Source organism: Lytechinus variegatus, chromosome 19 (genome assembly GCF_018143015.1).
Source record: "Lytechinus variegatus isolate NC3 chromosome 19, Lvar_3.0, whole genome shotgun sequence".
NCBI classification, from domain to species: Eukaryota; Metazoa; Echinodermata; class Echinoidea; order Temnopleuroida; family Toxopneustidae; genus Lytechinus; species Lytechinus variegatus.
The window spans coordinates 10,686,775-10,712,143 of NC_054758.1; the positions used below are offsets into that span (position 1 = coordinate 10,686,775).

General features: G+C 37.2%; 1 long non-coding RNA gene across 1 annotated transcript in view; it reads left to right on the forward strand.

Moving 5' to 3' along the window:
- The window catches only part of LOC121405859, a 34,867-nt gene extending 9,788 nt beyond the window's left edge, over nucleotides 1-25,079 (forward strand). The window contains exons 2-3 of the long non-coding RNA XR_005968714.1: nucleotides 1,273-2,177; nucleotides 25,006-25,079. This is a non-coding gene — a long non-coding RNA (uncharacterized LOC121405859). The remainder of the gene's footprint in view (nucleotides 1-1,272; nucleotides 2,178-25,005) is intronic.
- Nucleotides 25,080-25,369: the final 290 nt, after the last annotated feature.

Genomic DNA, 25,369 nt, shown 5'->3' on the forward strand with positions numbered 1-25,369 from the left:
TCCAGGTAACTTGGGTGTGGAGATGAACTTGTGAGAGACCCGTCAGTCATCATCTATTCATATTCCACTGTTACCGTGGCAACATTCTATGAGGAGAAAATATGAATGAGTGATAGGGCTTTACCATTCGCGTCAGTAAACTTCAATGCAATGTAGGCCTATACAATCGTGTCGATGATAATGTACTGTGCGGAAAAAATGGCTGTTCAGGAGCGAGGGTTTTATTTTTTGATGGGTTGGTTGGCGAACCTGTACACGTATCTGGGTGTATTCATGAAATTATAATTTGTCGCATATGTTCAGGGCTTCAGGCCTGCATGTGTTGCTTTTGCTAGTCCCACATGTGCACATGTGTGTAAACTAGTGTCATTTTTCATGTAGCTGCAACACATGTCTTTGTTTTCTATTCTTGTCATAGGAAAACACCTTTCAATATGGTTGATGAATGGTTAACCCGATCCTTACATACGTATACAACCAGATGTGCAGTTTCTCATCATATCTCTGTACTGCCAGTTACGAGAATATCCCCTTTTAAAAAACTTTATGTAGGGTACTGAGAACAATTTAGATAATCAATGAAACAGGTCTGTTGTGTAGAGACTATTCCTGTCTGTTGTCTATTGGATCATGGCGATGATGACTCATCCTGGCAAGGCTGAACAACACATAACCCGCCAGACACTTAGTCTGGGAAATCAGACCCTATTTTGCAAATGACTCCACCCTATCAACAATACTGGAGGTCTTTGTATTGAGCCATACTGTATTATGTGAAATGTTGTTTAATGATTTTTTAGTAGGGTGAATGACGTGAAGATCTATAAAGCACAAGATAGATGGAACCATGTAGGCTTACATTTACATGTACATGTATGTTACAATTTTGGGAATAAATCTTCAACCAAATTATCACGATCCTAATAGAAATATTGAAATGAATGCAGAGTTGATACCTTTCCAGAGGATTCCATGACATAGCAACATAGCAGCCTTCAGAGGATCAAAGCTAATTTAACACCAAAAATAAAATATGAAAAAAATGAATTTGAAAAAATGAAATAAAGAAGAGTGAAAAATAATGAAATAAAAAAAAAATCAAGGATTATCTGTAATTGTAATACCTAGAGATATATTTACCCTTATATGTTATTTGTCTAACCTCTTTCTTCAATTTTCACAATTTAGTGAAGCAAGGTTTCACTAAATTTCATGATATAAATTTTTATAATCTGATTGATATCTGATCATACTTTTCTCTTTTTCTTTCAGGAAATAAAGTGGAGTCATGAAGTTTGCCTTGTGTTGAGCTAAACGCTGGACCTTCTACCAAAAACAAAAGATTTATGGAAGTCTATTTTTAAGGAAGAGTCTAATTTTTTTTCACAAGAGAGAATCTATTCAGATCTAAATATATATATGGATACACCACAACCAACTTACCTCAAGAAAAACCTCATCAATAAATTCTAACAATCTGGTCCTTTTGGAACCAGCATGACACTGCCAGAGAATCTGCAGGGCCAAATATCAAGGAGGAATTTCATGATTTTGTCAGAATTTTTGTGCAAACACTGGTTATTTCTCCTTCGTGATTGACTATTTTCATTCCGCTGTGATAGGACTTCGTGGATGAGGAGATATAGTGATTTACTGTCTACAGTACTCTGAACAAGCAAGTTGAACTAGGATTATTAGATGGTTTTATGCTGTACTTCTTGGAGCGGAGAGAGAATTAGTTTAGATCTTGTATTTTGTAAAAAAAATAAGTGAACAGGGCAGTGTCCCTGATGCAGAATATTGATAAAAACGACTTAAAGTGCGTGTTGGATTCGGGCCGACGGCGACGGAGGACCCACGGTGCTTTTTCGGCCTCTCTCTGTGGCTAGAGAATTCGCAAGGATATGCAGCTAAGGCTGGAACTACCCGTTGTTAATCGGTACGCGGCCCAACCAATAATTCGCATGATGACCAGGGAGGTCCCCACGGGGTGTCGACGAACGCGGCTCATGAAGCCCGAGATTCTCGCCAAGTTGCTGAACAGCTCCCCCAACGGCCAAGAGAAGCCGTTGCTGGTGGACAGCCGTTCGTTTTTGGAATACAATGTGGAACATATTCAGTGTGCGGTCAATATCAGCGGCTCCAAGCTGGTCAAGAGACGCCTTCAAAATAATAAGGTGAGTTTTGTTTTGTTTTAATCAAAGGTTTGAAAGACTGGCAAATTAATAACAAAATATCTTGTGACTGGGGTGCTTGATATGGAGCAGGCTGGGGCGAGGCGGAACATTGCAGGGTCTCTGAAATGTGATATAATCTATTCCTTGATGAAGTAAAATACCTGTTGGATAACAAAATATTACTCTAGAGAGAAACATGACCGAGAGTCCAAGATCTTTTTAAATCTTCTTTCTTCCATTTTTTCCCCTTCTCTTTTTGATTTTTTTCAACCAAGTATCTGAAGGTTCAAAACCCAAACCCATATTTACCATATTTACTGGTCATTTGGACTAAAAGGGTACCCATTTTTATGGATTTATTAAAATTTGACAAGCAAAAAAAAAAGAAAAAAGGTTATCATCCAAAATTGGAGGAGAATATGGACCCAGGTTTAATGCCAGTGTCTAAAAATTGGGCCATGTTTAGGGATTTTCCAGCATAAAACCATACAGTATGTTTAGTTATTTCTTCCAAAAAAGCGACCTTTTCCAGCGCCACATCCCCATTTTGCCTTATTTCGTGAGTACCCCCCCTCCCCATGTTGCGCCTATTCCTTATTTACTCGAGGGCAGAAAATGAGTGTACACTGAACACATGACCTTCATTATAGGGCGCACACACCTGACCCATGGAGTCATTGGGGGTGTTGCCAAAGTCATCAGTCAATATCAGCAGCCCTATATGAGTAATTAATTACTCCTAATACAACTCTTAATTGGAAAAGATCAGCATGAGTCAGGGGTAACAGAGTCTTCATTGAGGGGGGTAAAATCATTCCCCTCCTAGCTCCTTACCCGTTTTACAAACTTTTATAAACAGTTTGATCAAGCATGGTTAGATACTGTACCATATTCGAATCTACATGTAATTACTCATCTATTAGTCCTATCATCCTGTCTGTTTAAGTATTGGGATGCATATTTTCTAATAAAGGTCAAGTCCACCTCAGAAAAATGTTGATTTGAATCAATAGAGAAAAATCAGACAAGCACAATGCTGAAAATTTCATCAAAATCGAATGTAAAATAAGAAAGATCAGACATTTCAAAATTTCGCTTATTTTTAACAAAATAGTTACTTGAATGAGCCAGTTACATCCAAATGAGTCAATGATGTCACTCACTCACTATTTCTTTTGTTGTTTATTGTTTGAATTATACAATATTTCTATTTTTACAAATTTGATGATTAGGACCTCCTTGCCTGAAGCACAAAATGTTAAAATAATGGAATTCCACATGTTCAGGGAGGAATGAAACTTCATTTCACATGACAATGATGAAAAAAATCATATATATCATAATATTTCATATAATAAAATACAAAAGAAATAGTGAGTGAGTGATGTCATCAGTTCCCTCATTTGCATACTGACTGAGATGTGCATATAACTGTTTTGTGAAATGAAGCGAAACTTTAAAATGTCATAACTTTCTTATTTTACATCCGATTTTGATGAAATTTTCAGTGTTATGCTTGTTTAATTTTTCTCTTTTTATTCAAATCAAGTTTTTGTTGGGGTGGACTTGTCCTTTAAAAATCAGGTCTGCACATAATACATGAAAATATTGTCTATTTTTGTAATTCCTAATCCTGTAGGGCCTATATATTTTTTGTAACCCATATATATTTCATGAGATGCTTTCTAGAAATGGATAGATACATGTACATCAAAGATGCCAGGATTCAAGACACTGTGAGAAATACCATTAACATGGAAGAAAAAAAAAATTCTGAGTAATTGTTCCCCCCATTGGACCAATTTCCTGAAGGCCTAGGCAACAAAAGTGAGAGTGCAATTAACCGAACAATGAATTCAACTTAAACGCTGATGGGAGTTAATGTAGCATGGCGTGGCAAAGAAATGGGCAGTAATTGCTGAGCATAGAAGGCTGTGTAAAATGAGTAATTTAATTGGCAACAGATAGCGTTTTACCACAAAAGTGTATCATGTTGTGGAAGTTGATGGCTTGACAACATGTATAGCTTTGACTGTTCATTAGACTTGGCGGTGAAATCGACCCCATAAAATTGTTGATTTTGATATAAATTTAAAGAGATAAAAAATAGCACTGGTGAAAATTTCATTGAAATTGGATGTAGGCCTACAGGATAAAATAAAAAAAGGTATGACATTTCAAAATTTCACTTAATTTTTCACAAAACTAGAATAGCCCTATGATAAAAGGCCTATGGATCAAGAGATATGCAAATGAGGGAGTCGATTATGTCATTCAATCACTATTTCTTTCATATTTATATTGGATATGGATATTATATAGATTTAGTATACATGTAGATATCTTGATTTTGATATACTGATATTAAGATTCATTATTGATGAGTCTTGTTTTTATTAGTTGTTTAAGATCAAACTCTGTTTCAAGCTATGTGGAAAATGCAACCATAGTCCTTTAATTTCTCTTTAGTATGAAATGTGTTTATCTTACTGGCAAATTTGGAACTCCATGTTCAAGAAGAAACATAAACAGTAAAAATGTTGTCTAAACAATTTTAAACAAGTGTACGAATTTAATTTAAAATTCTCAATATGATGATGTTTAGGAAGAGATCTACAATATAATACTGATGCAGTATGCCTACCTGTGAGATCTGTTGGAGTGATTGATGCATGTAATATTTCAGGTATGGGGTGGAACCAACCATATTGAGGTCGAACGTTCAAAATGAATATTGAAGTGAAAGACATAGATCTGCAGGGTGAAAGAAATTCTCATGGTGGTGGAATTTGCTTTCATTTTCTCAAAATCCGTATATGTCAGAAACCGGATTGTCAGCTGAGAAACCTGTTATGTCCCTTATCTACAATTAAAGTTAAACACGTGAGATAATGTTCGGATGAAAGAATTGGAGTGATTCTACTTGTGCACTTTTTCCCCCTCAGAATAAGTGAAAAAGAAACATGTGCACATTTTTGTTTGATGAAAATGACAGGTCTCTCTACATTGTTAAGAACTGTTCTTTATGTATAAAACAAAATGAAAAACACATTCCCATTACCCAACAAGATGTGCCAAACTACCAGGGGGAGGTGGGGGGGGGGGGGGGGGTAGGTACATGTAGGCTTATATGACCATTTATTTATTTCCACCAATGTTCATTGTTTTTCTAAATATATATATATATATATATTTTTTAATGTCCATCTTTCTTTTTGGAGTCTGCTTTAACAGGTCAGTCTCTTCTGACCTCTTCATCTATTTTTCCTCTACTGTTTATGTTATACTTTGTATTTTTTGTTAGAGTTTTTTATACTAAGTTTGTATACATGTATCTGTGTGACTGTCTTGTTCTATTTTGCAATAAACAACAAAGTGGATCTTTTCAACCTATTGCCTTTATGTAGGCCTACATATTTCATTTCATGTTTTTTTTTTCCAGTAAAACAATCATACACATACTGCAGCTAGAAAGCTGAAATGTATGTATTTACAAAGGTATAACAATTGCACATGTAGCATAAAACAAATATTTAATAATGATAAAAGTAATGGTGCATAAAGAAAAATCCAGTATACAATGAAAATATACACTTTACGAGTTATTACGAAGATCAATAAAATACATTATCACCCGTATCAGACATCTGAGCTGGTCATTTACAAAAGCGTATTGCCCTACATTTTCTGAATATCGGGAAGGGAAGGAATATTGTTAGTATTTTCCTCGGTCCCAATGCGCGTATTTACTTTGCATGCAGAGACGACACAAAATATACCTTTGTATTTTCCCTGGTCTCACATCCGGGCATTTTAGGATGCGTATAAAGAGATACGCTTCATAAGGATCCGCGCACCAACAATACACGTCATAATAAAGACAACGTTCGATCCGAGCGCTTGCAAGTACGTCATAATGGTGAAGTGCAGATATTAACATGACACAATAGAACTCTATTTTTAAAAGAAATATCCCCATTATCATGATTTTTGCTCTAGATATCTGATTTGGATGATAATAAAAATATTGACTAGCTCTTCTTTCGGGGAACATCAAATATATTGCCCTTAAATAACCCATATTGCCCTCGTCTAAAGACTCAGGCCAATATGATTCGTTTGCTGGCAATATATTTGATGTTTCCCTCAAGGCTAGTCAAGTATTGCACCATGTTTAAAATGGGAGGTCCCGCATTTTGTATTGCATATACTTTTGTTTATTGCGTAACGTCATGCCAACAACGTTCCTTTCCGGTAACCAGTTTTTGCAGTGTGGATTTTTGCTTTAATACAGATACTGCAAAATCAGAGCAATAAATTGTTCATGTCTATCTTTTAGTGTATCCCGTTTGCGTCGTTTTTCTTCCCTATATTATAGATAATAAATGTACACATCACATCTCAGCAGTTCTTCCTTGCTAGTTTCCCTTTAAACTGTACTCTATCTGGATTCACTGGAATGTTATTTGGATGATGGTCATTCCGTTGTTGGTCAAGTACATGTACACAGAAGCTTTTCTGCATTGCTACCATTTGCGGCAAGTAGGGTGCCGCAGTGACTCATGCATACAAACATCTACAGACCCAGTGACCTTTGCTTCATGAATATTCATGAGATACATGCTAATGAATTTACATGTGTGTTGTAGTTCTGCATAATTTGGATGTTCTCTACATTTTGGGCAAAAGCCCACATTTCAAAAGGAGCATGTATTGAAAATATAATAAAATGGGCACTGAAAATATCTTTGGTTTTATTATAGTAGGAGGGGGGCTTTATTAAAAACCCTATATTTAAGATCATAATTTGTAGTTTACTAGTTATTTTACTTTTAACATAAAACAGGAATATGGGAGATGATGATCAAACTAATTTCATATCAGTGTAGTTTATGTTAAAACGTGAGATACGGTGAGAAGGCTAAGAAGTAATTTATTGTTGCTCTTTTTCAACCCATGAGAGTTATTTTTTCAACACACTTGAGTCACAAATATTGCACTTTTGGGGTAATTTTATTTTATGACATATTTCATTATTAAAATCATGGTGATAAGATTAATCATTTTCTGGTAGTTTTTGCTTTCGTATTCATTGTAATTGACTATTGAATATTTATGATCTTTTAATTTTCACATGTATGTAGAATATTTTATCAGGGAAGTACGCATCGTTTTCATTGTGCTATGTTTAATAGGCAAGTGAGCATGGGAGTGTTTTCAGATGGGCAAGATCTCCAGACTTCTGCACTTGTCAAAGCATCAAACTTGAAAGTCAAAATACACCTGCAGGCATGCCTAAATGCAATTTTGACTTCACTCATGAATATTCAAACAATGAATATTCATTATGCAAATAGACTATCCATATACTGCACAAACAAGAACAGTACACCTATTCCACATGTGGAATCAGAACATAGATCTGGATTGAGTCAGTAAGATCATTGTTGGAATATGATAGCATTGAATCATATCAATGTAAGCTATGGCCACAATGCAAATTGGAATATCATTTGTTGACCGCAAGACAGATTCAAGGCATGCGATGCATGGGAGTTATGTTTTGTAATGAGATCAAGAGCGCAAAGGTGAAATTTCTCAGAGTTATTGCGTTCATTTCACAGAAAAATTATTTATGCATCATTGTTTTGGATTTAGAGATTGATTGATTGTGCACCAAGATCTTCGATAGTTAATGACGGATCAAGGATGACATCAAATATTTAGGATGGAGGGATTGTGGGGTTGTGGGGGGGGGGAGAAGGCTAGGATGTCTGTCAGGCTTAGGATCATTAGGGGGATTATGTTGTTGTTTTTTTTGCTTAAAAATCACGAGATAATAGGGCCGTCTGCACCAGCCAGTGTTTTCAAATTAGCGCGCTATTTCTGATCCAGCAAACTATCCTGATCTTAACAATCTTGAGATTATTTGCAATTGAGATGCAATTATCGCACTAGTTCGTAGGATTAATCTGGAGATTGCAATCCGAAGTCAACTTGGGATTTTGTCTCACCTGCGAAGCAGAGTGAGACTATAGGCGCCGCTTTTCCGACGGCGGCGGCGGCGGCGTCAACATCAAATCTTAACCTGAGGTTAAGTTTTTGAAATGATGTCATAACTTAAAAAGTATATGGACCTAGTTAATAAAACTTGGCCAAAAGGTTAATCAAGTATTACTGAACATCCTGTTAGAGTTTCATGTCACATAACCAAGGTCAAAGGTCATTTAGGGTCAATGAACTTAGACCATGTTGGAGGAATCAACATCGAAATCTTAACCTGAGGTTAAGTTTTTGAAATGTCATCATAACTTAGAAAATATATGGACCTAGTTCATGAAACTTGGACATAAGGTTAATCAAGTATCACTGAACATCCTGCATGAGTTTCACGTCACATGACCAAGGTCAAAGGTCATTTAGGGTCAATGAACTTTGGCCGAATTGGGGATATCTGTTGAATTCCCATCATAACTTTGAATGTTTATGGATCTGATTCATGAAACTTGGACATGATAGTAATCAAGCATCACTGAACATTTTGTGCAAGTTTCAGGTCTCATGATTAAGGTCATTTAGGGTCAATGAACTTTGGCCGAATCGGGGGTATCTGTTGAATTACCATCATACATGTAACTTTGAAAGTTTATTGGTCTAGTTCATTAAACTTGGACATTAGAGTAATCAAGTATCACTGAACATCCTGTGCGCGTTTCAGGTCACATGACCAAGGTCAAAGGTCAATGAACTTTGGCCGAATTGGGTGTATCTGTTGAATTACCATCATAACTTTGAAAGTTTATGGATCTGATTCATGAAATTTGTACATAAGAGTAATCAAGTACATGTATCACTGAACATCCTGTTCGAGTTTCAGGTCACATGATCAAGGTCAAAGGTCATGTAAGGTCAATGAACTTTGGCCATGTTGGGTTTTTTGTTGAATAACCATCATATCTCTGTAAGTTTATTGGTCTAGTTCATAAAAAGTGGACATAAGAGTAACCATGTATCACTGAACATCTTGTGCGAGTTAGAGTAGTATTCAAAGTCAGCACTGCTGCTATATTGAACCGCGTGATGCAGGTGAGACGGCCAGAGGCATTCCACTTGTTTGTAAAATAGCGCGCTATTTTACAAACAATCCCGCTAATTTGCAGGTGCAGACGCACTCGGGATTCATTCACGGCCTCAGACCATAATGAATCGATGCCTCGATCGAGCAGGAATTGCTCTTCTCGCGATGGTGGAGACGGGGTTTCTTGAATCGCGAAGAGGGCCGATCGGGCTGAAATCTTGAGATTGAGCAAACTCGGGCTGGTGCAGCACCACCTTATGTTATTGACTCTTTTCAGGTGGAGGCCTAACTACACGTATGTAATAGAGTTTGGAGGTTGACCAAGGAGGAGGAATCATGTATTTGGCTGTCGATTGGTGGGACACATGCATGTAGGCCTACATGCACGGCTTACATATTTTTTTCTCTGAAACTGAAAAAGAAGGTGGAGCTGATTGAAGTGCAAAACTGCAAACACATTTCAAAAAATGATTTGCTTTTAAAGGGAAATGCCAGAAGTGCAGTAAACACCGATTTCATGAGAAAGTCTGTAAAACCAGGCTTAATTGTCAGTATATCACAGAGGATCTAGATCTGGTTCAGTTAACTTTGTGAAATGTTGAAATCTATGCTGAAAAATGTTCACACTGAAGATCACCAACACAGATAAGCACACATGGGACAGTATATTATTATTGCTGGAAGTGACCGAATCCACGCTTAGTTTGCTTATTTCTCAGCAATTACACAATATCTTCCAGAATCCTTTGGCACATATGTTTTATTCATACAAACAGACACTTGGGTGGTCATTATATTAGATTCTGTAAAAAAGTCATTTTGAGATGGTTTCCAGAACTGGAATCTATCTTGAATATCTCTATATATATGCCAAAACACTTCTGGCTGAATCACATTTCGGATTTCATATGCATACATGTAGGCCTGTATCAGAACACACCATTATTTGCAAAAGTACCGTGAAAACTGAAAAGCATTTATGAAACCTTTATTCTACTACCGAAAAGATGTAATATAACCAAACCCTTTTTTACATGTATGTGTCCATCCTCGCAGTTGCATGTGTAATTGGCCTTTTATGCTTTCATCATCCCAGAAGTATACAGTGCAAAAGGGATGCATATTGTTGCTAAGATGTATCAGTGCGGTGAAAGCAGGCATGCCACAATTCATATTTTCCGGTGATCTTATAATTCATCAGGTTTGCTCTGGGAGGGGTTTGGCCGGTCGAGCCTCTCGTTGAGTGTTTTCTCTACTCGACTCGTCCCTTATACCTGTGTGAGGGCCTGCGATTTAATTACAAAGCAGACCACACTGCATGGAACTAGAATTATCTGGTGCAGTGAGGAAAATTGTCTATCGTTGTATACAAGAATGCATTGCCTTATTCATGTAAAGTTAAATTTTTTTATGCATCATTGAACGACATGGTTTAATATGGATTATAATAGCCTATATGTACCAAGTAGTACTGATTTGCAGTATTTAGTACTGAAAAATGAGAAGAATACTAATGGTTTCATACAAAATACTGATATCTAAAGTTCAATTTTATGTGTTGTCCTATTACATTTCTTTGAAAATACTGATTTCCTCACCAAAATTCTGATTTTCAGCTTCTAAAATACTGAAATGTACTTGATTTGTTCAGGTTTCCAACTCTGATGTCGACCTGCTTTTTTGCAGTAGTATGCTTTGGTAATTTGATATTTTCAATAGGCCTACAGCATGTACATGGTATGAATTGTCTTATATTTCATGTTGACTTTTCATATTTCTGTTTAATATTATGCTTTTCACACTGCACATAATATGTGCAGTGTTATGTTCCTCAAGCCTGGGAAATTGGTAGGGCTAAGGGGGGGGGGGGGTCTTAGCCAGAAGGATGTTTCAATAATTTTCTTTCATTTTTTTTTCATTTTCTACAAAATACGAATCAGGAAAATATAATTTGGTCAAATAAATTAAGTAGGCATACATGCATTATTAAAACAAGAAATTGATATTGTACCACTCTTACACTTGAAATTGATAAATACTATACTGTCAATAACAAAAGGAACATGATGTAAAAAAAACATATTTTGTGAAAATGGGAGCACTAGAAAGAAAGGCAACAGGCTATTTTGTTGGCCCTAGCTCTTACTTGTGTTTATTATGAAAGCTGGCCAATACATCTTTCCTTTAATAATATGGTATTTCTTATTTTGAAAAACTTTGACTCAGCTAAAATATGCATTATTTTATTTATTTTAGGCCTCTATAGTCATGTCCTGTAGGCCTGGCATATCTGTAGGCCTACGCCCGGGGGGGGGGGGGGGCAGAGTTGAATATACATTGCTGTACACAACGCGTGACCCCAAAAAGGCTTTTTTAAAGAGGTTTTTTCAGTTTTTTATGCGGTCCATACGTGGACTCGTTAAGGGTATCGCAATACTGATTTTTTCAAGAAAAAGGGTGTGTATTTAAAGACTGGTCAATGGTCAATCTTGGGGTCAAACGTGTTAGGTATGTTCTTTCCCCCCCCTGAGTAGTCTCGTAGACAAGGCTTCTCCAGAATGATCAGTGAGCCCAGAAAACTTTATTGAATGTATAATTTTATTCTCTGACTTCACAGTTAAATATCTAAAACATGGCAGAACTTGAACACTTCTTCAAATTATGGTCCCTTTTCTGGTGGGGTTCGCTGTTAAACTTTCGAGCACCACTGTATATATTCACTGTATGTATCACGTTGAGCAGACATGCATGTGTAGATGTTGTATGCATCTCTTCAAATCTTTCTTAATTTTGATTTTATTCTATTCCAATGTTTCTTTTTCACAACATATGTTCACAACAAGAGGTGCATGTAACAGAGGTGCCTGTATAATTTCCTTTTATTAGTCTTAAATCACAAACTTAATTTGATTTTGGCAAGTTATGGCACCATGTAAGAAATATTTTGTTTTTACAGATTCTAAATCAAGGCTCGAAAATATATCTTCATACCTGTTTTACATGCCCATCGTAATGTTTATTAACCTTGAGTTGAATAGATAAACTTTAGATATGTGGTTTTCAAATGATATGAACAAATTGCTGGAGTGTTTAATAGGGTTTGTGAATGCAGACTAGCTATACACAGGTTCCCTTGAAAGCATCCACACACACAATATACACATCCAGCACACACCACAGCTGTGCTATACATATTTGAGTGATGACTCATCATGCTGAAGGGAAATTTGTAGGTCATCTCTCTTTCGCACTCAGTGCTAGTCTACTCCCTAGACCCTTATTGGATGTCTTCATATTGCTCTCTCATATTTTCTTCATGCATTATGAATCGCAGTATTTTCATTTCCCATATGGAAGCAAAGTTGGATAACAATAGTCTATACCGGTAATAACATTGGGTATTATCAATAAACAGTTAATTCTGAATCACCAAAGCTAGTTTTGGCTTGCATTTTTATTTTAGGATCACTCGCCATTTTTTACAGGCTCTGTACATTCCTCATAGGCCTGCATGTATGCATACATGTATATTGTATTCCCTACAGGACAATATGTTGAATAAAAAAATACCAGGATATACACACCTTATCTTTTTTTATGAGACAAGAAAATTCAGGGTTTATTTTTAATTCTAGCATTAGGGCCTATTTTTTCTTCATGTATAGAACTTTAAGATGCAACACTAGGAGATAGGTAATTTCTGATGTCAGCCCCACGACTATGGAACAAACTTCCCCTCAACATTAGGAATATCAACAAATTACATAATATCAAGTTAAAATTAAAAACCTATCTATTCCAATATTATGTATAGCACCTAGGAAGCTCTTGCAGCGCAGTAGAATATATAGATATTGTTTTTGTGCTATCTAAATGCATATTGTTTTTTATTATTGTTATATATATTTCTATTTTCTCTTTCTCCCCTTTATTATGGTAATTGAAAAAAAAAATATTTGTAGGATAGGCCTAGATGTAAGTGACTGCAGTGTTATAATAAAGAAAAATGAAAACATGAATTGAGACAGAGAGAGAGTGCTAGATAGGCCTACCTCTAAATCCCATTACAAGTAATAATTCAACAACACAAATAGAAGAAATAGACTCAACCATCTACAAAATATAGAAAGCCACTGCACATTTTGTTAGATTGTTTAAAAATGTCTGATAATTCACATTTTACCCTCTTGCAAAAGCTTCAGACAGACATGAAAATGTGATCATACAGGTATTATCAATAAATTGGCCATTAGCCAAATTGGGCAGGATTAATAAAAACATTTGGAGTTCACATTTCTGAGTCATTTGTTGTTCTAAACTTGAAGTGGACCTAGACGTGTAAACATTAAGGGGACTATTAAGTTCAGACCAGCACGATCACCAAAATACCTGTAAAAATTTAAAAAAACTGTTCAGGCCAAGAAAATGAATTTTTAGCTATAACTGGCCTCTGCTCAATTGGTCTTTCAATTACCTTTGTATTTGCATTCATCTTTCCAGATATAAAATAAACAAAAAATAGAATGTAAAGTAGATAAATGAATTAATCATAATTTTCTGCATTCATTATTTCATAACCATAATTCTTTCATTTTGGGTACTAACTTCTCAGTATAATGTTTAGTAAACATGGCACGCAATCTTGAACCTACTAAACTTAATGTTGGTTAAAATGAATTAGGATATTTTAACCCACAGTTGGTAGGTTCGTTTGTTAACCAACATTTGGGTTGAATAGAAAAAAAAAATAATAGGAGCATTTGTACATTCTGGTACAGACTGATTTATGTAACACCCACCCAGGTTTGTGAAATTTCGAGCTAGTGTAAAAGCACCCTTTGGCCAGGACCCTAGATTACTCATGTTGCTGGTGATAATGAAGTCATCATTAGAGAGATCAAAAGTCAGAGAATTGATCCCATTGTTTATTGCTCATTATATATATGATCCCTTTATTATTTCAGCGGTTTCAAGTGTTATGATTCATCACGTTTGAGTAGGCCTAGTAGATCCTAGATCCCGTGTGGGATGATGATGAATGAAAAATGTTTTGGCGTTGCTAGGGAGGATCCATTGTTAGAATGACATGTTGGTAATGGTAGGAAGGTGGTTATTGGTGTATCATATGACAGGAAACTGAAGAAGGAATATTAAAAATGATTAAAAAAGGAGTTTATGCAAACCATTATGATTTCTTGACCAATTATACTGTAGGGCCTAATGGGACGTAATGTGTCAATGTATTGCTCATTTATTTTTTATTTAAAGGTAAAAGACAGAAGTTGTAGCAAACAATTATTTCATGAGAAAGTCCTTTTAATTAAAGGTGAGGCCTAATTGTCAAAATATTATCATACATCTAGATCTGGTACATTAATATTAATGTAAACTTATCTTTGTAAAATTATGAAATCTTGCTCTCAAAATCAATAATTCTGATGATCACTAACTGAATGTGGGTGGGACAGTGTATTAATATTGCATCAAGAAATACCCAGCATTTGATGGAATTCCATGCTTATTTTGCTCATTTCTCAGCAATTACGCATTTTCTTCCAGAGCAATTTGGCACATATTTTTCTTAACACTTTGGTGGTAATTTCATTGGATTCTGTTAGAAGTCATTTGAGATTGTTACCACAATTGGTACATGTATCTATCATATTGATACATGTTCTGGGCCTGTTGCATAAAAGTTATTATTATTGGTACTTTGCCATCCATTGGTAATTATCATAAACAATGCTCATCAGCCAATCAAAATCAAGCATTCCATGCAAGTTACTATTGGATGGCTAATTTACCATAGTGGTAACTTTTATGCAATGAGGCCAAGCTTTTGCTTCCGACTATAACAGACTCTATTGTTCAGGTGTACATGTATATGAATAATTAAAGCAATATTGACTGGCCTCGGGGCGATACGACATATATTGCCCAAACTAGATTTATATCGCCCGAGTCGTAGACGAGGGTGATATCAATTTAGTGAGGGCGATATATGTCCTTTCGCCCCCAAGGCCAGTCAATATTGCTATTATTAACCAAATCAGACATCTAGAGCCAAATCGTTAAAATTTAGATATTTTAAATTTTTAGAATGATAATCTAGTTTCTCATGTTGAGCAGACTGGGCTTCTGAACTTTACCATTGTGACGTAATTGAAATGACGCGTCCCTGGCCTAGGGACGCAGTATCCAGCGTTGTCTCAACTTCATTACCATTATGACGTATAGCACTGCGCGGTTCAAGGACGCGTACAAAACGCGTAGAATACCCGGATGTTAGAGCTGCCTTTTATTGCCCGCCACATTTCCACGCATTTTCTCATTGACTTTCTTGAGCGGGCAATAAATTGGGCCCGTGGATAAACAATTGGAATTTTATTGACCGGCCATTCGATCCCAGTGTTAAGCAGGCAACAATGTTTCAAAGTTGCCCTGCTCAGATGTCTGATACGGTTAATAATAATGAATAGTATCGCAAAGTGAAATTTGCTATTACAGTAATGTACAGTGAAGGCCTGATGTTTTTGGTGCCATTTTTTTTTTTTTTTTTGGGGGGGGAGCTGGGAGTGTTTCTGGGGAGGGGTAGTTGGTAAGTTGTAAGATTGCATCTCTCCCCTTTATAATGCGCTGTGGCAGAGACATTGGCCTAATGTAGCTGTTTGTAAAGACTGCCCCCTATGGCCTGGTTTAATACAACATGGGTTCAGACTACTCCGTTGGTAAAAAACGCCCCTTGGGCTACCCTGGTTACACCATGGGTCAGACCTTCCTTTGAGCTACCCTGGCCTCACCATGGGTCAGATTACCCCTTGAGCTACCCTGGCCTCACCATGGAAAAGACCGCCCCTGAGGCTACTCTGGCCAGAAAAGACTGCCCCTTGGGCTACCCTGGCCACACTATAGAAAACACTGCCCCTCATGCCCGGGCTACTCCAAACTAAAAGTACTACCCTGTGGCATTGGCCTTCCCTGGCTACGCTTTGGATGGAATTGTCCTGCCCATACTGGCTATATCATGGAAAATTAAGGCTGCTCTCCCCAGGACTGCTCTTGCTTTACGGTACCATTGGTCAGGCTGCCCCCATGACTACACCATGGAAAACACCGCCCCCAGTCACCGCCTCACTACACACTGCTGATCAGGATTTGCCATGACAAATCCTGGGCCTTGTCTTTAAGAGTTACGATTGATCTGATTAACCACAACTATTGAAAGCCAATACATTGTACATTTTTTGGGGGAAATATTTTTTAGACATGATGTGTATTCATACCAGAGAAAGATTTTGTTTTTGTTTGGGGGGGGGGGGATACAACACCTACAGGTACTTCCTATAATCTGATACATTGGATAAGCCGTAGCATTGCGGTGAATGGGGATTTTCGAGGGCTCTTTGTTTAATTTCCAGGGCAATTTTGACTTTTTTTTCTGGGGGGGCAAAATCACCCGAGCTTGGTATTATTTTCATTGATTCATACATTGTTTTCATCTAATGAAGGTGCCTCTCAGTTTACAACTTATTGTGGAAATTTCCTGGACAAAAAAATAATGACATTGATGGATTTCTGAAAGTTGAGGTTGATCGGATCAATCGCAACTCTGTGTGAGACCGGGCCCTGGTGTTTATCTGTATGCATCACCCTCCATCCCGGCCAGAATTTTCCAGATTGTCTGATTTCTCATATTCTATCTGTTTCCTCCTGTCACTCAAAGCGACATTCCAATGCCAAAAGGCGAGTGCAACTGTCATATCATAGGCTGATTCAGGTCTGATGTCATCATGACATCATTCCAAACTTTTGAAGTGCAAACAACTATCAATGCCCAGGGCACTGTCGCTGTTGCATAAACCTTATCATGCTGTCAACAAAATATGTATTTTGTGGAATATTCGAATGATCAGAAAAAGAACTGTTGTTCGTGCATGTGTACATGTACATAATAAAGTGTCCAGCATTTGGAAAGAGGCCTTCGCCAAATGACCAAATTGCAAAAATCTATCATTTTTTTAAACTTGATTATCTTTTTAGGGGGTGTCTTGTCAAAGTTCTTGGGGAGGTAAATGTTGGTCCACTTGTTGATAAACAATTTTTTTTTGACAAAGTGAATTCCCATGGAAATAAAACTTGTACAGATGTGTTTTTTCATGTTTCCTTGGTCAGTTTTACACTCCAAACCCTTTGAAATACCCACAATGCAACTGGCCTTTGGAAGTTCTGCTTTTCTACATTTCTCAACCTTTCGTCATTTCATACAGTACATGTGCATACAGGCAGGGTAATGAAGCGAACCAGGGAGCTGAATAGTAAATGATGATGTTGCATGTGAGGTTGAATATTGCATACATGTTGTGCAATGGCTGAAAATAGACCACTGGTAATATATTGATTGATCGGTGCCTTGTACAGGTAGCTACAGGTCTGTGCGCAGGTAGATTGATGAGGTTAGAATGTTGAAATTTAGTATCCATAGGCCTACTGTCTGAATGATATCTACTGTGGAATATCATCTACTACTCCCTGATCATATGAATCCATGATTATCATTGTAAATGTATATTGCATTGAAGGGTAATAGCTGAAAATAGACAATCCATGGGTAATATATTGATTGATCGGTGCCTTGTACAGGTAGCTACAGGTCTGTGCGCAGGTAGATTGATGAGGTTAGAACGTTGAAATTTAGTATCCATAGGCCTACTGTCTGAATGATATCTACTGTGGAATATCATCTACTACTCCCTGATCATATGAATCCATGATAATCATTGTAAATGTATATTGCATTGAAAGGTAATAGCTGAAAATAGACCATCCATGGGTAATATATTGATTGATCGGTGGCTTGTACAGGTAGCTACAGGTCTGTGCGCAGGTAGATTGACATTGAAAAAGTATCCATACTGTCTGAGCGATATCTTCTGTGGAATATGTCACCTACGATTCCCAGAATATATCAATCCATGATTATCCATGTATGTTGCGTAGTATAGCTGAAAATAGATCGTCATCTACTGTTACCTGAGAAAAGTATACATTACAATCAGGGGTGGATCCAGGTTTTTCCAAATGGGGCAGGGGGCACACTTTCCCAAGAAAAAATTTGACAACCCCCCAAAAACATCAGAATTTTTTTTAGCCAAAAATAAGGATATTTCATCCATGAAAAAGAAAAATTGACAAGAAAAAAAGGTTTTAAACAAATATCAAAGAGCAAAAAAAAAGGTCTTCACTTTTAAAAAAGGGGGGGGGGGGGGGGGGGTGGGGCAGGACACTTCTGTTTTAACAGCATTTTTACTTTACAAATTTTAATTGTGCCTCTCAAAAGGGGAGAGGGCACGGGCCGGCTTTGCCACCCCCCCATCCGTCAGTGATTACAATGTAATAGCTAAAAATAGACAATGGGTAAAATTGACTAGTATCCTGTACAGATCTTCATGTAGATAATTTCATCCAAATCAAAGAGAATTCTATGGTCCAAAGTGATACCTGTACAGCACATGCTCATAGGCTTGTATTCTTTCCTCGAGGGTTGTACAAAAGGAAAAGATTTATACCTTTTTTACACAGGCTAAAATTTCCTTAACCCCGTACTATAGGTGGGGCTAAATGGCAATTTAGCCCCACCTATAGTACGGGGTTAAGCTTAGCCCACTTTCTTTTTACACAGCATTTTTGCAAAGTGGCCTAACCTCACCTATAGTACGGGATTATTTGGCCCTGCAAAAAAGCAGGGTTATCCCACCAGTTGCGGTGCTAAGAGCAATAGTACGGGGTTAAGATCGCATGTGTAAAATGAAAGTGGGCTAAGCTTAACCCCGTACTATAGGTGGGGCTAAATGGCAATTTGGCCCCATCTATAGTACGGGGTTAAGGAAATTGTAGCGTGTGTAAAAAGTGTACGAGAGTGAAGTACTTGTACTACGAATGATCGACAAAAACCACTAGTCCGGGGGTGTGAAAAGCAAGCATTCCTTATCCGGGGTTAGCAATAACAATTGGCATGTGTGAAAAGGAAAAAAAATAGTACGGGGTTAAGGATAGTACGGGGTTAGCGATAGTCCGGGGTTAAGAAAATCCTGTGTAAAAAGGGCAAAAGATGATTGAATGTTAAAAAAAACCTTGCCCTTCGTTAAACAGTGATGTCACCCATCACATACAGTTTATAGTCTTTAAGAGTGAGTGACAAGACAGGATAGTTGGCCTATAATTTCAGACAAACTTTGAATGTGTCTTTTCCTTATCCTTGTTCAGTGGTATGTGATCGTATCCACTTAGTCTACTAGCAGATGGTCTAATTTCAATTTGGTCCAATGTCACCATCATTTGGTCTAATTAATTTTGTAATGATGATTTCACCTTAAAGGTATTGTTTAACTTTGTGAGCAGCCGATTTAAAAAATTCTCAAACCAAGATGAAACATGTATACAAGTGCATGTATTAGAACTAATAAATCCTGAAAACAGCCATTATTGAGAATAAAAAGCTAAAACTACAAGGCAAACCCCGATTTTGTAAATAGGTGTCTTATAGACGCCTAAATAGTACACATAAGTGTATGGAATTAAATTAAGATGGTGTTTCTGGTCACTTTATATTTCTATTTTTGAAGCACTAAATAATCATTTTTGAACGGAATTTTTTCTGGGCTTTATTTTTGGAACATATCACAGACACAGGTCACAGGTGTGACCTTCTAGCTCAGATTTTTTATAAGTCAAACCAATGTTAACCAATCACTTTAAGTTCATTGTCATAAACCAGCACTTGCAGTGATGCTCAAAAGTTAGTGAACACCAATAGAAAATGAACATATTTAAAAGTGTTCAAGTTCTGCCATGTTTTAGATATTTGATTGTGAAGTCCGGTGATAAAAAATTACATTCAGTAAAGTTTGATTCTCAGGGGGGTGTTCCACAAAGATTTAAGTATGACTTAGGTCGCACTTAAATGTCGACGCGTACAGAATGTTGTCTGAATTCTTGTGCACGGATCTGTTGGCTAGTCTCTTCCAATGAAAGAATAATAAAAAAGAATGCAAATGACATATATCTTTACTTTTTTATGTGTCCACGAACGACGTGTCGAGATTACCCTGTGGCCCAGGAGTGCGGGGTAATCACGACAATATGCGTTGTTACCATAACCTCTAAAAGGAATGCTTGATGTTAAATAAAGACGTTGTCAGAGTCAGTATTTGGTGTGTTTTATCAAATTATGTGCTAGTCTTTGAATAAGGCTCACTTAGGATCGTGGTGTCGCTCTGATTAAAGGTCAAGTCCACCTAAGAAAAATGTTGAATTGAATCAATAGAGAAAAATCAGACGAGCACAATGTTGAAAATTTCATCAAAATTTGATGTAAAATAAGAAAGTTATGACATTTCAAAGTTTTGCTTATCTTTAACAAAATAGTTATATGAACGAGCCAGTTACATCCAAATGAGAGAGTCGATGATGTCACTCACTCACTATTTCTTTTGTTTTTTATTGTTTGAATTATACAATATTTCAATTTTTATGAATTTGACGATTAGGACCTCCTTGCCGGAAGCACAAAATGTTAAGAAATGGAATTCCACGTGTTCAGGGAGGAATGAAACTTCATTTAACATGACAATGACGAGAAAATAAAAATATTTCATATTTCATATAATAAAATACAAAAGAAATAGTGAGTGAGTGGTGTCATCAGTTCCCTCATTTGCATACCGACCGAGATGTGCATATAACTGTTTTGTGAAATGAAGCGAAACTTTAAAATGTCATAACTTTCTTATTTTACATCCGATTTTGATGAAATTTTCAGAGTTATGCTTGTTGAATTTTTCTCTTTTTATTCAAATCAAGCTTTTGTTGGGGTGGACTTGTCCTTTAAAGAGATATTCACGGTTTTACCACTTTCCCCTTTACCAGGTGGATACTAGACAAAATGGGCAGGTCATACATATAGCCTATAAAAAAAGGCAAATGTTCAGTGGGTATATTGCGATTGGATATTACAGTAGACAAACTTGGTGTAGGCCTAGAATTAATTATTAGACTGTCTTGGGTGAGGTCTAATAGAAAGTAGACCAAGTGGGTGAAGACCAAGTGGCAACTAATGCGATTGAATTTACCAAATGGCTAGTAGATGAACTAGGATTAGACCACGTGGGAGGAGACCAAATGGAAAGTAGACCAAGTGGGTGTGGACCAAGTGGCAATTCATTCAATTGAATTTATCAAATGGTTAGTAGACAAACTAGGATTAGACCATGTGGGATGAGACCAAACAGAAAATAGACCAAGTGGGTGTAGACCAAGAGGTAGTTTACTTCTTGAGTGAGTGACAAGACAAAGGGGGGGGGGGTAGTTCAGGCAAACTTTACCCATGTCCTTCTTTCTTCTTCACCCCCTTCTGTTACTGTCAGCACGCTTATTAAACTTTTGGTGAACTTGGAAGTCTGTATCTTTTTGACATTGCTCTCTCAGCTATGTTTGTTTGTTAGCTATTGTGATATTGACTTCTGCTCCTTGCAGTCTGTTTAAAATCAGAGTTCAAGAAAGGGTCGGAAGTGTAGTCTCCGTTTTACAACTTTTCAGCAGAATTTATAGTCCCTCTTTATCCATTCTGTGATTCAGATTAGGTCTTAAATTTTAAATATGGGTTTACAACTTTTGTACTATGATCTTTGAATGTATAGGCCCCTCTGTAATGCATACAAAATGTCCTTTTTAATAGTAGGCCTATTCCTATTTGTCTTTATATCTTTATATCTACTCTTTTAACAGATGCAAACTGAAATATTTTATTTGTGAGATGGGTCTTTTGGTTTGTTGAAATTGAATGAAAGCTTGCGTAGTTTAAATCTTATGTCAAACGTAGTGCTTTTCTTACCTTGCAAGCTCCAGATAGTCTGAAAGCTTGACTCAAATTAGCACTTGAATCAACAAGTGGATTTCAGTTTAAGGTGTAGATGAATATGGATGCCAGGGTTTGAAAATAATATAGCAACAAAATGAAAAAAAATAGGGGCCTCCTCCACTTGTCGCTTTACGGCTTGTAGTGATGCCGAGTGTCAACAACAATCACTGAGCACAGAGATACTCTAGGGCCGTCTGCACCAGCCCGAGTTTTCAAATTAGCACGCTATTTCTGATCCGGCAAATTTTCCCGATCTAAACAATCTCGAGATTATTTGTAATGGAGATGCAATTGTCAGGCTAGTTCATAGGATTAATCTCGAGATTGCATGCTATTTTACGAATTATCCCGCTTATTTCCAGGTGCAGACGCACTCCGGATTATTTATTCACGGCATCAGACCATAATGCATCAATGCCTTGCTCGAGCAGGTAATACTCTTCTTGCGCTGATGGAGACGGGGTTTCTTGAATCTCGAGATTGGCCGATCGGGCTAAAATCTCGAGATTAAGCAAACTCGGGCTGGTGCAGCACTGCTTTCTGAGATCCCCTTCCCCACCGTTGCTATAGTGTTGTGGGGCATTCCCCCCCCTCTTTACACAAAGCAAGATTTGTCCCTGGCCTTGGCTATTTGATAACCTCCAAGTACCTTGACAAGTTCACATCTAGGTGAAAACATCCAATATTGTTGACATTCTTTGAACATTTTTTTTTCTGACTCAACATTGCAGACCAAATATTTTGCAGTTGTTTTTTTGATTCCTGCTAGTATGGTTGTGTTCAGGCGTACAAGGAACACAACACCAAGTGGAAACACAAGACATTGAGGCCGTTCTCATTACGCTTTCTAAAAGTAGTTTACTGGAAGCCGATTCAGGAAACCAGTTTGGAAGATCACTTTGCTAGCGTTCCCAATTGATCACACAAAAGTGGTTTTCAAAATCACTTCACGTAAAGCGCTCTTGTTGCTATGGAAACGCTCTCAGAGGGGTGGCACGAAATTCGAAACCGCAGCGTGGGTATGCTACACCTGTCGTGTGGAGTAGCGCGCTTAAAGGTGCGAAGATCGCTTCCCGAAGAACGGTTGTGTCCTCACGCTAAAACCAGTTTAACGAGGCAAAGCGATCTTTATAAAAGATACATCGCGAGATGGTTTCCAAACTGGTTTAGAAGATTGCTTCCAAGACCGCTTTGACCGTTCTCACTACACATTTAACTAGTTTCCACTAAACTAGTTTTAGGAGCATAGTGAGAACAGCCTCATTGTAACCGTTGGGGAGCATTAAACCAATTTCACATCAAGCCCTTATCACACTTATTCCGCCGAATAAAGCAGAATCAGCCGGAATTAAATGACTATTGTTCGACCACAAACTGGTCAAAAAAATAAAATTACATAGAATGCATTCAGAATGCAGTAAGGATGTACTTTGAACACCTTCCAATATTCTGTTCACTTCGAACGCACCTAAAAAATTCGAACATGACCTAAATGTTTGAGCGCCCACAAGAACTAGTCCGAATATTCCGAATGCAGATAAAAACAGAATGCCCCTCGAATATCCAAGAACGCAGCAGAAATTTTAACCTGACTCCATTGAGGCTCACTTTGACTCTAGTGCGACTAGTGTATGATGAGTCGGCTGGTAAATTTACCTTATTAGAACTCCAGTTGGGTGAATTCGGACCCCCTCCCATAATTTTTCTAGATTTTTTAATCTTTATTCATTCCAGCTGATTCTGCTTGATTCCTGCTGATCCCAAATAAATATGATGGGGGCTTTAATGTTGACTATCTCTTTATTTCAAAGTAAGCCACTGGGTACTGTTTTGTGGAGTTTTATTCTGTTGGTATTGACTAACTTATTGACTAACTTATGTAAAATAATGTAAGTCCTCAGTGCTTGTACTGTACTACAAGAATCTTCAGAATTGAAGTTGAAGGGTGCATGTGTAGCTCAAAGAAGAAAGAAATCTGACATCATTGAATCATGAATGAAATCTCAGCTCTTTTCAAGATGTTTAATTACCATCATTTTGAATAATTAATTAGGGACACCTTTTCTGTTCAGGCGTAGCACAATTTGTATGTGTGAACGTAACTCTCAAAGTGCGTGTTTTTGTTGTTTACAATTTTGCTGTGATTGTTCCTACATTTGGCAAGCACATGCTGTCTAGCAAGGATTGTGTCAGATAATAGATGCCACAAATAGTGAGTCATTCTGGAAAATGACACGATTCTCAACTTTGTTGTGGCTCATATATTGTTTGTAGAAAACCTCCAGAAGTGTTTGGCTTGTTTATTTTTTTTCTGGAGATGTGTGTGTGTGTGGGGGGGGGGATTGTGATTTCATAGAAAGTATTTTGGCTTTGGGGAAACAAAATGAACACAATTTCCAACTTTTGTTCGTTGGACTTGTTACTTTGTAGAAAACCAGAAATGGTGGTGGTGGTGGTGTTTATTTATGCCAGTGTTCGGACCCTATTACTAGATATTCTTACTTTTGTCTGAGATTAACCTGTTACTGTGAGTCATCGTGTTATTGCCCCCTCTCCCCCCCCCCCCCACACAAAAATATGAATCTTTATCATTGTACTCCTAGACCTAAACCTGGACCTGGATCCGCCCCCCCCCCCCTCACAGGAGCTGCATGTATATAGACATTGGAGGGATTTTTCATGAATCTGTGAGAATATAGGCATATTCATTGAACTCATGAAGATAATTGAAATATTTTCTTTGTTTTCTTTCCATTTTTCCTCCTCACCGTCATCTGCACATTTGCTACATCCTCACATTTGTACCTGTACATCTTCTGAACATGGTTTTATAGGTAAGTCATTTCAGGGATAAAGAACCATTTAATATGAGAAAGTGTGAAGTTGAGAAGTTCATCTGTTGCAATTATTCTGGCAAGTAATTAAATATTCTGTGGTATGATTTATAGCCTGAAACGGGATATAGGTGACCAGCTTCTCCAACACCTTTGGTAATTCACCAAAAGCAAATTTTAACATTCTTAATATTGAGTTTGAAAAAGCACATCCTAAGCTTTTAAATGATTTATAAGCTATAGAAATTGATCTACAATAAAGATAGAAATACTTGATTGAATGCAGAAGAAATTCAGTGAGAGCTGCAAATAAATATAAAGGAGAAAACAAGGTTTGAATTTCAGGGCTCACTTCTAGCATGAG